Source organism: Rutidosis leptorrhynchoides, chromosome 3 (assembly GCF_046630445.1).
Source record: "Rutidosis leptorrhynchoides isolate AG116_Rl617_1_P2 chromosome 3, CSIRO_AGI_Rlap_v1, whole genome shotgun sequence".
In the NCBI taxonomy this organism is placed as follows: domain Eukaryota; kingdom Viridiplantae; phylum Streptophyta; class Magnoliopsida; order Asterales; family Asteraceae; genus Rutidosis; species Rutidosis leptorrhynchoides.
The window spans coordinates 169,991-189,956 of record NC_092335.1 but is presented as its reverse complement, the minus strand read 5'-3'; positions in this window follow the sequence as shown (position 1 = coordinate 189,956).

Here is a 19,966-nt window from a genome sequence, read left to right as displayed (position 1 = left end):
AGACTTCAAAAATCATCACCAAAGTAGTGAGACCAGTCTTCAAAATATCAACAATATGAACCAATTCTCGTAACTTGCACACTATAACAGCCATGGTGACCTTTATAACTTGCTTATAATTACTTTTTTCTTTGAACATCCATACAAAATTCCCCTTGAATACATCCCTGGCACTAACAAAACAATCCATACACCACAAAATCCACAAGGACCAAAGCCACAAGGAACTGCAATACCAAGAAAACCACAATAATACCACCACCATAGTGATAACATCTTGCATCAACCAGATCAATATCACGATTAAAAGCAGACTAACATAATGGACAAGAACACTACATCTCCAATTCAAATCCATCAGTTGACTACCAAACCCTAATTCAGTCACTAAGCTACTTATCACTGATATACTACAAGGATTAAATGTTATAGTCTGATTAAAGACAATCAAAACCACAACATAAATCCTAGGACCATGAATCATCACTACATGTAACCAGTCCAAAAAATGGCAGAAAATACCACTCCAGGTTTGACAAGAAAAAGTCAAACTTGCAAAATAACCAAGAGCATGATCAAAATCCCACCTCCATATAACCATCATACTAGTAACAGTCCACATCAACCAAGTACATATTAAGAAGTCAAAAAGTCAACATTATGAAATTGGACCCTACATCTCCAATCCAAAGTCAACAGTTGACCTTTTAACCCTAAAAAGACCACCAGACTACTTACTAGCATACAATTACAATTTAATCCACTTAATGAAATGGACTTTGAGCTGCATATCATCACTACATTCAACAAGCTCAAATTGTAATAATAAAATCTAATGTCAGTTTGACCAAGAGTAGTCAAATGAAAAGAAATGACAATTTTTAGATTATCAAACCTAAGAGGTTGACTATATAAAGTCAACCAATGATCAATTAGGTAATAACACATTAGGGAAACTGCTATTAAGAACAGAATTATCCTCATGAAGACCAATCTTCCAAATATCAACCGCAATTATAGACAGTTTAGAAGGAATAATCTTCAAACCACATAACCTCAAACGAACAACCTCAAAGATAGCTTTAATAAGCACCCCATCAGATCTATGCTTATCTTGATAGATTGTGAAGTTTCTTTTAGACCAAAGCATATAAATGATAGTAACAAACACAAGTCTTCTAATGACACTCCATAATGACTTATTACATCTTTTAATAGCAACAAGATTAGCAACATAGGACCAAGAAATGTCACCACTAACAATAATGTCAATGATGTCATCCATCTTAGCCTTACCCATAAAACCCTGCCACACCTCCTTTGAATAGATACAATCAATAAACAAATGGGTATGAGAATCCCTAATTTGCTTGCACAGAGGGCAAACCTGATTATGTTGCAGACTCCAGGGTTTAGGGTTTAGGTTTTTTTTTTTTTTTTTTTTTTTTTTTTTTTTTTTTTTGATAAGGGGACGTAGCCCCGGAAAAATCCAATAGAAGGAAAAAAAGAAAGTACAATTACAATGGGCATGCCCGGGGGGAGATTTTAGTGACCACCAAAACACTTATACAAGAAACTAACCAGAAAAAATATTAATGAACATCCAAGGGATTGCCGTTGACAAATAACCAAACAAAGATAACAAACGGAGGACTAGCAATGCAATAAATTCTACACTGCAAAGAACTTGAAATGAAAGACTTCTGAATCTGCATCAAATTTACTCTGCTGGCCCCATCCAAAAACACGAAGAAGAGTCCTTTGAGTATGCATTTTCATGACATCTTGAATCCTTTGCCCAAAACCGTAAAATCTGAGCACTTTTTCCATCAAAATTAATATCAAAACCTTGTAATTGACCCTGATTCTTGCCTTGTTGCTGTACCTTATCAATTAAAACATGAAACCATAACCAAATCTTATCAAAATTCATCAAGAACATCCCATAATAAGCTGTGGACAACTCGTGCACACTTCCACACTTTAAAGGCCTATATTGCACTTTAGAACCATAGAAACATTAAGGTAACCACACTCTAACATCAATAATCACATGATCACCTTGTACCCCTTTATAAGATTAACAGGTTTGACTGGAGGTCTAACCTGGTCAACACTTTGAAGATTATACCTCCATATTACCTCCTGCCCCTTACATATCATCACTAGTAATGCACTAAGATCAGAATACCATCCAGACTCCCATAAGACCCTTTGACTCAAAAAGTCAAAGGTCACAAAAGCAGCAGAGTTGACTAGGGTTCCAACTTGGTCAACATTTAGAGAAATGGACATACTTTGACCAAACTTTCTTTTGATTATCATCATAGACCACAAAACAAACTTGAAGCACTAGTCTTCTGCCCAAAAAACCTCTTGACTTAAAAAGTCAACTTTTATTAAAAACCCTAAATATGGTAACACAATCAGACTTAGAACCCTATCCCTCATTAACTCATAATAAATCATAAATAATTTATCATCAAACATTAAGATCAACACAAAGTATCCTGAGGGATCATCTGAATCATAAGTTTGACCCGGCATAGTCAAACTTCCCAAAATCACTTCAATAAAGTGCAGCAGCTGGAACCCTAGCTCATCCATCACCAACTCCCAAACCAATGTGGGCCCACCCAGTAAAGAACTGATACAAACCTCTGAACCTAGATTTTGTGGGCCCCAGAACTGATGTAGGACTCACTTATTACCATTTTTATGTTGGTAATAGACACTTTGGCAGCCTGAGACCTGCATATGGGTCATTAACAGCCCTCTACACCATATTTTAAAGACCCTAGGGACCTGTTTTACCATATGCACCCCCATCTCACCTCCAAGAAAAGGATAAAGCTCAACAATCGGCATCATGGAAAAAATGAGACATAAATTGACACCCCTTATATACCTTTAAAAAGAACATATGCATTAAACCCATACATATGCACCATTGTCTCCAATCCTATATAACTGTGGCCATTTTTTAAATAGTGATACAACTTTACTAGCCTATGAACAAGTATAGGCCAGTTAATTATGAACAAAGGAGACTCAAGACCATGCCAACAGTTTATATGACTTACCCAAAATACCCTTATCACTCCATAGTCCCCTTTTTTATGCAGCAAAATCCATAATAAGGAACCATAATGACCTCTAGACCAAGAACCTATTAAAAGAAGGTGTAATGATTGATGTACACCTATTAGGCCAGTATATAAGTGTAAGTGACCTATGTGGTGTAGTGACCCGAACTTTTCCATGTTTATATATATATTAAATGAAATTGTTATTTACATGATTAAGTGTTTCCAACATATTAAGCAATCAAACTTATTAAGACTTGATTAATTGAAATAGGTTTCATATAGACAATTGACCACCCAAGTTGACCGGTGATTCACGAACGTTAAAACTTGTAAAAACTATATGATGACATATATATGGTTATATATATAGTTAACATGATATTATGATAAGTAAACATATCATTAAGTATATTAATAATGAACTACATATGTAAAAATAAGACTACTAACTTAATGATTTTGAAACGAGACATATATGTAACGATTATCGTTGTAACGACATTTAATGTATATATATCATATTAAGAGATATTCGTACATCATAATATCATGATAATATAATAATTTAAAATCTCATTTGATATTATAAACATTGGGTTAACAACATTTAACAAGATCGTTAACCTAAAGGTTTCAAAACAACACTTACATGTAACGACTAACGATGACTTAACGACTCAGTTAAAATGTATATACATGTAGTGTTTTAATATGTATTCATAAACTTTTGAAAGACTTCAAGACACTTATCAAAATACTTCTATTTAACAAAAATGCTTACAATTACATCCTCGTTCAGTTTCATCAACAATTCTACTCGTATGCACCCGTATTCGTACTCGTACAATACACAGCTTTTAGATGTATGTACTATTGGTATATACACTCCAATGATCTGCTCTTAGCAGCCCATGTGAGTCACCTAACACATGTGGGAACCATCATTTGGCAACTAGCATGAAATATCTCATAAAATTACAAAAATATGAGTAATCATTCATGACTTATTTACATGAAAACAAAATTACATATCCTTTATATCTAATCCATACACCAACAACCAAAAACACCTACAAACACTTTCATTCTTCAATTTTATTTATCTAATTGATCTCTCTCAAGTTCTATCTTCAAGTTCTAAGTGTTCTTCATAAATTCTACAAGTTCTAGTTTCATAAAATCAAGAATACTTCCAAGTTTGCTAGCTTACTTCCAATCTTGTAGAGTGATCATCCAACCTCAAGAAATATTTCTTATTTACAGTAAGATATCTTTCTAATATAAGGTAATACTCATATTCAAACTTTGATTCAATTTCTATAACTATAACAATCTTATTTCGAGTGAAAATCTTACTTGAACTATTTTCGTGTCATGATTCTGCTTCAAGAACTTTCAAGCCATCCAAAGATCCTTTGAAGCTAGATCCATTTTTCTCATTTTAAGTAGCTTTATCCAGAAAACTTGAGGTAGTAATGATGTTCATAACATCATTCGATTCATACATATAAAGCTATCTTATTCGAAGGTTTAAACTTGTAATCACTAGAACATAGTTTACTTAATTCTAAACTTATTCGCAAAAAAAAGTTAATCCTTCTAACTTGACTTTCAAAATCAACTAAACACATGTTGTATATCTATATGATATGCTAACTTAATGATTTAAAACCTGGAAACACGAAAAACACCGTAAAACCGGATTTACGCCGTCGTAGTAACAACGCGGGCTGTTTTGGGTTAGTTAATTAAAACTATGATAAACATTGATTTAAAAGTTGTTCTTTTGGGAAAATGATTTTTCTTATGAACATGAAACTATATCCAAAAATCATGGTTAAACTCAAAGTGGAAGTATGTTTTCTAAAATGGTCATCTAGACGTCGTTCTTTCGACTGAAATGACTACCTTTACAAAAATGACTTGTAACTTATATTTCCGACTATAAACCTATACTTTTTCTGTTTATATTCATAAAATAGAGTTCAATATGAAACCATAGCAATTTGATTCACTCAAAACGGATTTAAAATGAAGAAGTTATGGGTAAAACAAGATTGGATAATTTTTCTTGTTGTAGCAACGTGAAAATTAGTAACAAATCTATATTAATCATATCCTAGCTAACTTATATTGTATTATACATGTATTATAATATATTATGTAATCTTGGGATACCATAGACACGTATGCAAATGTTTTGACATATCATATCGACCCATGTGTATATATTATTTGGAACAACCATAGACACTCTATATGCAGTAATGTGGGAGTTATCTATACAGGGTTGAGGTTGATTCCAAAAATATATATACTTTGAGTTGTGATCTAGCCTGAGACGTGTATACACTGGGTCGTGGATTGATTCAAGATAATATATCAATTTTTTTCAGTACATCTAACGTTGGACAACTAGTTGTAGGTTACTAACGAGGACAGCTGACTTAATAAACTTAAAACATCAAAATGTATTAAAAGTGTTGTAAATATATTTTGAATATACTTTGATATATATGTACATATTTGTTATAGGTTCGTGAATCGACCAGTGGCCAAGTCTTACTTCCCGACGAAGTAAAAATCTGTGAAAGTGAGTTATAGTCCCACTTTTAAAATCTAATATTTTTGGGATGAGAATACATGCAGGTTTTATAAATGATTTACAAAATAGACACAAGTACGTGAAACTACATTCTATGGTTAAATTATTGAAATCGAATATGCCCCTTTTTATTAAGTCTGGTAATCTAAGAATTAGGGAACAGATACCCTAATTGACGCGAATCCTAAAGATAGATCTATTGGGCCTAACAAATCCCATCCAAAGTACCGGATGCTTTAGTACTTCGAAATTTATATCATATCCGAAGGGTGTCCCGGAGATGGGGATATTCTTATATATGCATCTTGTTAATGTCGGTTACCAGGTGTTCACCATATGAATGATTTTTATCTCTATGTATGGGATGTATATTGAAATATGAAATCTTGTGGTCTATTGTTACGATTTGATATATATAGGTTAAACCTATAACTCACCAACATTTTTGTTGACATTTAAAGCATGTTTATTCTCAGGTGAATAATAAGAGCTTCCGCTGTTGCATACTAAAATATGGACAAGATTTGCAGTCCATGTTTGTATGATATTATGTAAAACTGCATTCAAGAAACATATGTCGATGTATTATATTTCTATTGTAAACCATTATGTAATGGTCGTGTGTAAACAGTATATTTTAGATTATCATTATTTGATAATCTACGTAATGCTTTTGAAACCTTTATTGATAAAATAAAGGTTATGGTTATTTTAAAAATGAATGCAGTCTTTGAAAAACGTCTCATATAGAGGTCAAAACCTCGCAACGAAATCAATTAATATGGAACGTTTATAATCAATACGAACGGGACATTTCAGTTGGTATCCGAGCGTTGGTCTTAGAGAACCAGAATTTTGCATTAGTGTGTCTTATCGAGTTTGTTAGGATGCATTAGTGAGTCTGGACTTCGACCATGTTTACTTGAAAAATGATTGCTTAACAAATTTTGTTGGAAACTATATATTTTTAACATGTGAATATTATATGATATATTTATCTCTTAACGCATTTGATATTATGTGATAGATGTCTACCTCTAGAACAAGTCCCATTGACTCACCTAATAATAATGAAGAGTCAAATGTAAATTGGAATGATTCGTGGACTGATTCACAAGTTCCCGAAGAGGAACCGAAAGAAGAGTCGGAACCGGAAGAAGAATCGGAACTGAAAGAAGAATCGGAACCAGAAGAAGAAATAGAACCAGTGGGGGAAATAATAAAACGGTTAAGTAGAGGAAAATCCTCAACCAACCGACCAAAGTTAATTATGGTCAATGGTGTTTCCGCCAAGGAAGCAAAGTATTGGGAGGATTACCAATTCTCCGATGAATCGAATCCCGACAAGGATTCCGATGATGTTATAGAAATTACCCCAACACAATTTAATAAGGCAAAAGAGAACAATAAGGGAAAGGGCATAAAAATAGAGAAATTTGATTCCAAACCCGATGAACTTTATATGTGTCGTCAACACCCGTATTTCTTAAGTTGTGACAATAACCCGGGAACCTCTAAACCACCAGGTTTTTCTAAACCAATGTGGAAAACGACGGTTCGTATTAGGGGAACATCATATATCCCTAGAAACTTGGCAAAACGAACCAAAACCGAAGAAGAAGAAACGAGCGAGTCGGAATAAGATAGTTGTATTCGTGTGGTGTAATATATGTAATATAGTTTGCTTATACTTTATGATATATGTAAAAATTGCTTGTATTAATAAGTAGTTTTTTTATGAATCTAACTCTTGTCTATTTTACAGTATAAAAACACAAAATGGATAGACAACCTAATATTTTAAGAGACCTACCCGGAGACATGATTGATGAAATCTTGTCTAGAGTCGGTCAGAATTCCTCGGCACAACTATTTAAGGCGAGATCAGTTTGTAAGACATTCGAAGAACGTTCCAAGAATGCCTTAATTTATAAAAGGCTTTCGTTCGAAAGATGGGGGATATCACATTGGGAAATCCATAAGTTACGATGTGTTTACTTTGACGCATATATTGCGGGGAACCCAAATTCTATTTTACGCAACGGGTTAAGAAATTATTTTGACTCAATATATCCGAATATAGGACTTTGTGATTTAGAAAAAGCGGCTAACATGCAACATAAAGAAGCATGTTATGCTTACGGGTTAGTAATGTTCGCTTCTCACCAAAGTGAGAACAAGAACATCGGGCTACAACTATTAAACAAAACATTCCCACAAGTGACGGAGTCGGTAATTGGGGTAAGAAATGAGGTTTTTAGGTTATTACGAGACTGTTGGTCATTACGTAACCTTCATCCTTTTGACGACGTTACAACACATTGTCTTACTATCGGTCACAACGGTTATGTTCCACAAAACCAAGGATGGGAAGTGGTATTAGTAAAACCAGAATGCATGACTTGTTTCTGGACGTATGAATTACGTGTCTTTATTGCCTTTGCTGAACGCCTTATTTATTAACTAGAATTATCTTCGCAACTACTTTGTATCAAAGTTTTATGTGCTATATTTCATGCTATATGTAAAAAAAAGCGGTATTGTAAGTTTGCAAGTTATTGTATAAAGGTTTGAATATGATATTTTTTTTTTGTGATTAGTTTTTCATATAGAATTGTAGTAGTTGAAATGGTATGTTAGCTACTAAGTATGAACTTAACGGGTAGGTACTACCCGAATTAAAGAGTATAAAACGCTAATATGAAGAAAGAGCTTTTATAAATAAGTTCATATTACGCTACGAAATACAATTGACTACTCTTGATATTCTATATGATTAACTCGTTTCATTTGACTATTTTGAAGGAAATGGCACCGACTACTCAACACACCTTGAATATGAGCGAAGAGGAATTTCGTGCCTTTCTTGCTTCAAACATAGCCGCAGTACAGGCTGCGCTACATACCAACAATAACCTTGGATCTAACAGTATAGGAAATCGTGTAGGATGCACCTACAAAGAATTCACTGCCTGCAAACCTTTGGAATTTGATGGAACCGAAGGACCGATCGGATTGAAACGGTGGACCGAGAAGGTCGAATCGGTGTTTGCCATAAGTAAGTGTACTGAAGAGGACAAAGTGAAGTACGCTACGCATACCTTCACAGGTTCTGCGTTAACATGGTGGAATACCTATCTAGAGCAAGTGGGACAAGATGATGCTTACGCACTACCGTGGTCAGCATTCAAGCACTTGATGAACGAGAAGTACCGTCCCAGAACCGAGGTCGATAAGCTCAAGACAGAACTTAGAGGGTTACGAACCCAAGGATTTGATATTACCACGTACGAAAGACGATTCACAGAATTATGCCTATTGTGTCCGGGAGCGTTCGAAGATGAGGAAGAGAAGATCGACGCGTTTGTGAAAGGATAACCGGAAAGAATCCAAGAAGATATAAGTTCACACGAGCCCACCTCCATACAACAGGCATGTAGAATGGCTCACAAACTAGTGAACCAGATTGAAGAAAGAATTAAAGAACAGACTGCTGAAGAGGCCAATGTTAAGCAAGTCAAAAGAAAGTGGGAGGAAAACGGTGATAAGAATCACCAATACAACAACAACAGCAATTACAACAATAATCGCAACAACTATCCCAATAATCGCAACATCAATTGCAACTACAACAAACGGCCCAACGACAACAACAACAACAACAACAACAACAACAACAACAACAACAACAGCAACTACAACAATCATCCCAACAACAATAATAACCGCAACAACAACAACAACAACAACAATCAGAAGCAGCTATGCCAAAGGTGTAAAAAGTATCACTCGGGGTTCTGCACCAAATTTTGCAACAAGTGTAAAAGAAATGGTCATAGCGCGGCGAAGTGTGAGGTCTACGGACCAGGGGTTAACAGAACGAAAGGAACAAATGGTGTCGGAACGAGTAATGGAGGAGCAAGTAGTGTCGGAGCAAGTTATGCCAATGTAGTTTGTTATAAATGTGGAAAACCGGACCACATTATTAGAAATTGCCCGAACCAGGAGAACACGAATGGACAAGGCCGCGGAAGAGTTTTCAATATTAATGCGGCAGAGGCACAGGAAGATCTGGAGCTTGTTACGGGTACGTTTCTTATTGACAATAAATCTGCTTACGTTTTATTTGATTCGGGTGCGGATAGAAGCTATATGAGTAGAGATTTTTGTGCTAAATTAAGTTGTCCATTGACGCCTTTGGATAGTAAATTTTTACTCGAATTAGCAAATGGTAAATTAATTTCAGCAGATAATATATGTCGGAATCGAGAAATTAAACTGGTTAGCGAAACATTTAAGATTGACTTGATACCAGTAGAGTTAGGGAGTTTTGATGTGAAAATCAGTATGGACTGGTTGAAAGAAGTGAAAGCAGAGATCGTTTGTTACAAAAATGCAATTCGCATTATACGAGAAAAAGGAAAACCCTTAATGGTGTACGGAGAAAAGGGCAACACGAAGCTACATCTTATTAGTAATTTGAAGGCACAAAAACTAATAAGAAAAGGTTGCTATAGCGTTCTAGCACACGTTGAGAAAGTACAAACTGAAGAAAAGAGCATCAATGATGTTCCCGTCGCAAAAGAATTTCCCGATGTATTTCCGAAAGAATTACCGGGATTACCCCCACATCGATCCGTTGAATTTCAAATAGATCTTGTACCAGGAGCTGCACCAATAGCTCGTGCTCCTTACAGACTCGCACCCAGCTAGATGAAAGAACTGCAAAGCCAATTACAAGAATTTTTAGAGCGTGGTTTCATTCGACCAAGCACATCACCGTGGGGAGCTCCTGTTTTGTTTGTCAAGAAGAAAGATGGTACATTCAGGTTGTGTATCGACTACCAAGAGTTGAACAAACTTACCATCAAGAACCACTACCCACTACCGAGAATCGATGACTTATTTGATCAACTACAAGGCTCGTCTATTTATTCAAAGATTGACTTACGTTCCGGGTATCATCAAATGCGGGTGAAAGAAGATGATATTCCAAAGACTGCTTTCAGAACACGTTACGGTCATTACGAGTTTATGGTCATGCCGTTTGGTTTAACTAATGCACCAGCTATGTTCATGGACCTTATGAACCGAGTGTGTGGACCATACCTTGACAAGTTTGTCATTGTTTTCATTGATGACATACTTATTTACTCAAAGAATGACCAAGTACATGGTGAACATTTGAGAAAGGTGTTAGAAGTATTGAGGAAGGAAGAATTGTACGCTAAGTTTTCAAAGTGTGCATTTTGGTTGGAAGAAGTTAAATTCCTCGGTCACATAGTGAACAAAGAAGGTATTAAGGTGGATCCGGCAAAGATAGAAACTGTTGAAAGGTGGGAAACCCTGAAAACTCCGAAACACATATGCTAGTTTTTAGGACTAGCTGGTTACTACAGAAGGTTCATCCAAGACTTTTCCAGAATAGCAAAACCGTTGACTGCATTAACGCATAAAGGGAAGAAATTTGAATGGAAGGATGAACAAGAGAAAGCGTTTCAATTATTGAAGAAAAAGCTAACTACGGCACCTATATTGTCATTGCCTGAAGGGAATGATGATTTTGTGATTTATTGTGACGCATCAAAGAAAGGTCTCGGTTGTGTATTAATGCAATGAACGAAGGTGATTGCTTATGCGTCTAGACAATTGAAGATTCACGAACAAAATTATACGACGCATGATTTGGAACTAGGCGCGGTTGTTTTTGCATTAAAGACTTGGAGGCACTACTTATATGGGGTCAAAAGTATTATATATACCGACCACAAAAGTCTTCAACACATATTTAATCAGAAACAACTGAATATGAGGCAGCGTAGGTGGATTGAATTGTTGAATGATTACGACTTTGAGATTCGTTACCACCCGGGGAAGGCAAATGTGGTAGCCGACGCCTTAGCAGGAAGGACAGAGAACCCATTCGAGTAAAATCTATGAATATAATGATTCACAATAACCTTACTACTCAAATAAAGGAGGCGCAACAAGGAGTTTTAAAAGAGGGAAATTTAAAGGATGAAATACCCAAAGGGTAGGAGAAGCATCTTAATATTCGGGAAGACGGAACCCGGTATAGAGCTGAAAGGATTTGGGTACCAAAATTTGGAGATATGAGAGAAATGGTACTTAGAGAAGCTCATAAAACCAGATACTCAATACATCCTGGAACGGGGAAGATGTACAAGGATCTCAAGAAACATTTTTGGTGGCCGGGTATGAAAGCCGATGTTGTTAAATACGTAGGAGAATGTTTGACGTGTTCTAAGGTCAAAGCTGAGCATCAGAAACCATCAGGTCTACTTCAACAACCCGAAATCTCGGAATGGAAATGGGAAAACATTCCCATGGATTTCATCACTAAATTGTCAAGGACTGCAAGTGGTTTTGATACTATTTGGGTAATAGTTGATCGTCTCACCAAATCAGCACACTTCCTGCCAATAAGAGAAGATGACAAGACGGAGAAGTTAGCATGACTGTATTTGAAGGAAGTCGTCTCCAGACATGGAATATCAATCTCTATTATCTCTGATAGGGATGGCAGATTTATTTCAAGATTCTGGCAGACATTACAGCAAGCATTAGGAACTCGTCTAGACATGAGTACTGCCTATCATCCACAAACTGATGGGCAGAGTGAAAGGATGATACAAACGCTTGAAGACATGCTATGAGCATGTGTTATTGATTTCAGAAACAGTTGGGATCGACATCTACCGTTAACAGAATTTTCCTACAACAATAGCTACCATTCAAGCATTGAGATGGTGCCGTTTGAAGCACTTTATGGTAGAAAGTGCAGGTCTCCGATTTGTTGGAGTGAAGTGGGGGATAGACAAATTACGGGTTCGGAGATAATACAAGAAACTACCGAGAAGATCATTCAAATTCAACAACGGTTGAAAACCGCCCAAAGTCGACAAAAGAGCTACGCTGACATTAAAAGAAAAGATATAGAATTTGAAATTGGAGAGATGGTCATGCTTAAAGTTGCACCTTGGAAAGGTGTTGTTCGATTTGGTAAACGAGGGAAATTAAATCCAAGGTATATCGGATCATTCAAGATTATTGATCGTGTCGGACCAGTAGCTTACCGACTTGTGTTACCTCAACAACTCACGGCTCTACATAACACTTTCCACGTCTCGAATTTGAAGAAATGTTTTGCTAAAGAAGATCTCACTATTCCGTTAGATGAAATCCAAATCAACGAAAAACTTCAATTCATCGAAGAACCCGTCGAAATAATGGATCGTGAGGTTAAAAGACTTAAGCAAAACAAGATACCAATTGTTAAGGTTCGATGGAATGCTCGTAGAGGACCCGAGTTCACCTGGGAACAAGAAGATCAGATGAAGAAGAAATACCCGCATTTATTTCCAGAAGATACGTAAAATCCTCCAACTGCTTAAAATTTCGGGACGAAATTTATTTAACTGGTAGGTACTGTAGTGACCCGAACTTTTCCATATTTTTATATATATTAAATGAAATTGTTATTTACACGATTAAGTGTTTCCAACATATTAAGCAATCAAACTTGTTAAGACTTGATTAATTGAAATAGGTTTCATATAGACAATTGACCACCCAAGTTGACCGGTGATTCACGAACGTTAAAACTTGTAAAAACTATATGATGACATATATATGGTTATATATATAGTTAACATGATATTATGATAAGTAAACATATCATTAAGTATATTAATAATGAACTACATATGTAAAAACAAGACTACTAACTTAATGATTTTGAAACGAGACATATATGTAACGATTATCGTTGTAACGACATTTAATGTATATATATCATATTAAGAAATATTCGTACATCATAATATCATGATAATATAATAATTTAAAATCTCATTTGATATTATAAACATTGGGTTAACAACATTTAACAAGATCGTTAACCTAAAGGTTTCAAAACAACACTTACATGTAACGACTAACGATGACTTAACGACTCAGTTAAAATGTATATACATGTAGTGTTTTAATATGTATTCATACACTTTTGAAAGAATTCAAGACACTTATCAAAATACTACTACTTAACAAAAATGCTTACAATTACATCCTCGTTCAGTTTCATCAACAATTCTACTCGTATGCACCCGTATTCGTACTCGTACAATACACAGCTTTTAGATGTATGTACTATTGGTATATACACTCCAATTATCTGCTATTAGCAGCCTATGTGAGTCACCTAACACATGTGGGAACCATCATTTGGCAACTAGCATAAAATATCTCATAAAATTACAAAAATATGAGTAATCATTCATGACTTATTTACATGAAAACAAAATTACATATCCTTTATATCTAATCCATACACCAACAACCAAAATCACCTACAAACACTTTCATTCTTCAATTTTCTTCATCTAATTGATCTCTCTCAAGTTCTATCTTCAAGTTCTAAGTGTTCTTCATAAATTCTACAAGTTCTAGTTTCATAAAATCAAGAATACTTCCAAGTTTGCTAGCTTACTTCCAATCTTGTAGAGTGATCATCCAACCTCAAGAAATATTTCTAATTTACAGTAAGATATCTTTCTAATATAAGGTAATACTCATATTCAAACTTTGATTCAATTTCTATAACTATAACAATCTTATTTCGAGTGAAAATCTTACTTGAACTATTTTCGTGTCATGATTCTGCTTCAAGAACTTTCAAGCCATCCAAGGATCCTTTGAAGCTAGATCCAATTTTCTCATTTCCAGTAGCTTTATCCAGAAAACTTGAGGTAGTAATGATGTTCATAACATCATTCGATTCATACATATAAAGCTATCTTATCCGAAGGTTTAAACTTGTAATCACTAGAACATAGTTTAGTTAATTCTAAACTTGTTCGCAAACAAAAGTTAATCCTTCTAACTTGACTTTTAAAATCAACTAAACATATGTTCTATATCTATATGATATGCTAACTTAATGATTTAAAACCTGGAAACACGAAAAACACCGTAAAACCGGATTTACGCCGTCGTAGTAACACCGCGGGCTGTTTTGGGTTAGTTAATTAAAAACTATGATAAACTTTGATTTAAAAGTTGTTCTTCTGGAAAAATGATTTTTCTTATGAACATGAAACTATATCCAAAAATCATGGTTAAACTCAAAGTGGAAGTATGTTTTCTAAAATGGTCATCTAGACGTCGTTCTTTCGACTGAAATGACTACCTTTACAAAAATGACTTGTAACTTATATTTCCGACTATAAACCTATACTTTTTCTATTTAGATTCATAAAATAGAGTTCAATATGAAACCATAGCAATTTGATTCACTCAAAACGGATTTAAAATGAAGAAGTTATGGGTAAAACAAGATTGGATAATTTTTCTTGTTGTAGCAACGTGAAAATTGGTAACAAATCTATATTAATCATATCATGGCTAACTTATATTGTATTATACATGTATTCTAATATATTATGTAATCTTGGGATACCATAGACAGGTATTCAAATGTTTTGACATATCATATCGACCCATGTGTATATATTATTTGGAACAACCATAGACACTCTATATGCAGTAATGTGGGAGTTAGCTATACAGGGTTGAGGTTCATTCCAAAAGTATATATACATTGAGTTGTGATCTATCCTGAGACGTGTATAAACTGGGTCGTGGATTGATTCAAGATAATATATATCAATTTTTTATGTACATCTAACGTTGGACAACTAGTTGTAGGTTACTAACGAGGACAGCTGACTTAATAAACTTAAAATATCAAAATGTATTAAAAGTGTTGTAAATATATTTTGAATATACTTTGATATATATGTACATATTTGTTATAGGTTCGTGAATCGACCAGTGGCCAACTCTTACTTCCCGATGAAGTAAAAATCTGTGAAAGGGAGTTATAGTCCCACTTTTAAAATCTAATATTTTTGGGATGAGAATACATGCAGGTTTTATGAATGATTTACAAAATAGACACAAGTACGTGAAACTACATTCTATGGTTGAATTATCGAAATCGAATATGCCCCTTTTCATTAAGTCTGGTAATCTAAGAATTAGGGAACAGACACCCTAATTGACGCGAATCCTAAAGATAGATCTATTGGGCCTAACAAACCCCATCCAAAGTACCGGATGCTTTAGTACTTCGAAATTTATATCATATCTGAAGGGTGTCCCGGAATGATGGGGATATTCTTATATATGCATCTTGTTAATGTCGGTTACCAGGTGTTCACCATATGAATGATTTTTATCTCTATGTATGGGATGTATATTGAAATATGAAATCTTGTGGTCTATTGTTACGATTTGATATATATATAGGTTAAACCTATAACTCACCAACGTTTTTGTTGACGTTTAAAGCATGTTTATTCTCAAGTGAATATTAAGAGCTTCCGCTGTTGCATACTAAAATAAGGACAAGATTTTCAGTCCATGTTTGTATGATATTATGTAAAAACTGCATTCAAGAAACATATGTCGATGTATTTTATTTCTATTGTAAACCATTATGTAATGGTCGTGTGTAAACAGTATATTTTAGATTATCATTATTTGATAATCTATGTGATGCTTTTGAAACCTTTATTGATAAAATAAAGGTTATGGTTGTTTTAAAAATGAATGCAGTCTTTGAAAAACGTCTCATATAGAGGTCAAAACCTCGCAACGAAATCAATTAATATGGAACGTTTATAATCAATATGAATGGGACATTTCATGTGGCAGCCTGAGGCATAAACAGAGATCATAAACAGCACCCTTAACACCTTAAATGTATGGGAAAGTCTTCTCCTACCAAACCCTGGTGCCTGTTTCACCCTGCTTATCCCCATCTCACCTCCAAAAAACAGGATAAGCTCAACAAAAATCTTCAAGGAAAAAATGAGACTAGTAATGACCCACCTTATAACTCCAGTAAAAAGCATATATGTACCATATCCATACATATATACCAATTTCTCCATTCCTATGCATCTGCTAAAAATAAAAAACCTATTTCTATTTATGTAAGGCTTATGAATCAATATAAGCCATATATGAACATTATTTTCAGAAATGAAATGACTCTTTTGGTGACTCAAAGTAGATGTATAAACTGTAGTGACCCGAACTTTTCCATGTTTATATATATTAATTGAGATTGATATTTACATGATTAAATGTTTCCAACATGTTAAGCAATTAAACTTGTTAAGACTTGATTAATTGAAATATGTTTCATATAGACAATTGACCACCCAAGTTGACCGGTGATTCACGAACGTTAAAACTTGTAAAAACTATATGATGACATATATATGGATATATATATAGTTAACATGATACTATGATAAGTAAACATATCATTAAGTATATTAACAATGAACTACATATGTAAAAACAAGACTACTAACTTAATGATTTTTAAACGAGACATATATGTAACGATTATCGTTGTAAAGACATTTAATGTATATATATCATTGTAGAGATATTCATACATGATAATATCATGATAATATAATAATTTAAAATCTCATTTGATATTATAAACATTGGGTTAACAACATTTAACAAGATCGTTAACCTAAAGGTTTCAAAACAACACTTACATGTAACGACTAACGATGACTTAACGACTCAGTTAAAATGTATATACATGTAGTGTTTTAATATGTATTTATACACTTTTGAAAAACTTCAATACACTTATCAAAATACTTCTACTTAACAAAAATGCTTACAATTACATCCTCATTCAGTTTCATCAACAATTCTACTCGTATGCACCCGTATTCGTACTAGTACAATACACAACTTTTAGATGTATGTACTATTGGTATATACACTCCAATGATCAGCTCTTAGCAGCCCATGTAAGTCACCTAACACATGTGGGAACCATCATTTGACAACTAGCATGAAATATCTCATAAAATTACAAAAATATGAGTAATCATTCATGACTTATTTACATGAAAACAAAATTACATATCCTTTATATCTAATCCATACACCAACGACCAAAAACACCTACAAACACTTTCATTCTTCAATTTTATTCATCTAATTGATCTCTATCAAGTTCTATCTTCAAGTTCTAAGTGTTCTTCATATATTCTACAAGTTCTAGTTACATAAAATCAAGAATACTTTCAAGTTTGCTAGCTCACTTCCAATCTTGTAAGGTGATCATCCAACCTCAAGAAATCTTTGTTTCTTACAGTAGGTTATCATTCTAATACAAGGTAATAATCATATTCAAACTTTGGTTCAATTTCTATAACTATAACAATCTTATTTCAAGTGATGATCTTACTTGAACTTGTTTTCGTGTCATGATTCTGTTTCAAGAACTTCGAGCCATCCAAGGATCCATTGAAGCTAGATCCATTTTTCTCTTTTCCAGTAGGTTTATCCAAGGAACTTAAGGTAGTAATGATGTTCATAACATCATTCGATTCATACATATAAAGCTATCTTATTCGAAGGTTTAAACTTGTAATCACTAGAACATAGTTTAGTTAATTCTAAACTTGTTCGCAAACAAAAGTTAATCCTTCTAACTTGACTTTTAAAATCAACTAAACACATGTTCTATACCTATATGATATGCTAACTTAATGATTTAAAACCTGGAAACACGAAAAACACCGGAAAACCGGATTTACGCTATCGTAGTAACACCGCGGGCTGTTTTGGGTTAGTTAATTAAAAACTATGATAAACTTTGATTTAAAAGTTGTTATTCTGAGAAAATGATTTTTATTATGAACATGAAACTATATCCAAAAATTATGGTTAAACTCAAAGTGGAAGTATGTTTTCTAAAATGGTCATCTAGACGTCGTTCTTTCGACTGAAATGACTACCTTTATAAAAATGACTTGTAACTTATTTTTCCGACTATAAACCTATACTTTTCTGTTTAGATTCATAAAATACAGTTCAATATGAAACCATAACAATTTGATTCACTCAAAACAGATTTAAAATGAAGAAGTTATGGGTAAAACAAGATTGGATAATTTTTCTCATTTTAGCTACGTGAAAATTGGTAACAAATCTATTCCAACCATAACTTAATCAACTTGTATTGTATATTATGTAATCTTGAGATACCATAGACACGTATACAATGTTTTGACCTATCATGTCGACACATCTATATATATTTCGGAACAACCATAGACACTCTATATGTGAATGTTGTTGGAGTTAGCTATACAGGGTTGAGGTTGATTCCAAAATATATATAGTTTGAGTTGTGATCAATACTGAGATACGTATACACTGGGTCGTGGATTGATTCAAGATAATATTTATCAATTTATTTCTGTACATCTAACTGTGGACAACTAGTTGTAGGTTACTAACGAGGACAGCTGACTTAATAAACTTAAAACATCAAAATATATTAAAAGTGTTGTAAATATATTTTGAACATACTTTGATATATATGTATATATTGTTATAGGTTCGTGAATCAACCAGTGGCCAAGTCTTACTTCCCGACGAAGTAAAAATCTGTGAAAGTGAGTTATAGTCCCACTTTTAAAATCTAATATTTTTGGGATGAGAATACATGCAGGTTTTATAAATGATTTACAAAATAGACACAAGTACGTGAAACTACATTATATGGTTGAATTATCGAAATCGAATATGCCCCTTTTTATTAAGTCTGGTAATCTAAGAATTAGGGAACAGACACCCTAATTGACGCGAATCCTAAAGATAGATCTATTGGGCCTAACAAACCCCATCCAAAGTACCGGATGCTTTAGTACTTCGAAATTTATATCATATCCGAAGGGTGTCCCGGAATGATGGGGATATTCTTATATATGCATCTTGTTAATGTCGGTTACCAGGTGTTCACCATATGAATGATTTTTATCTCTATGTATGGGATGTGTATTGAAATATGAAATCTTGTGGTCTATTATTATGATTTGATATATATAGGTTAAACCTATAACTCACCAACATTTTTGTTGACATTTTAAGCATGTTTATTCTCAGGTGATTATTAAGAGCTTCCGCTGTCGCATACTTAAATAAGGACGAGATTTGGAGTCCATGCTTGTATGATATTGTGTAAAAACTGCATTCAAGAAACTTATTTTGTTGTAACATATTTGTATTGTAAACCATTATGTAATGGTCGTGTGTAAACAGGATATTTTAGATTATCATTATTTGATAATCTACGTAAAGCTTTTTAAACCTTTATTGATGAAATAAAGGTTATGGTTTGTTTTAAAATGAATGCAGTCTT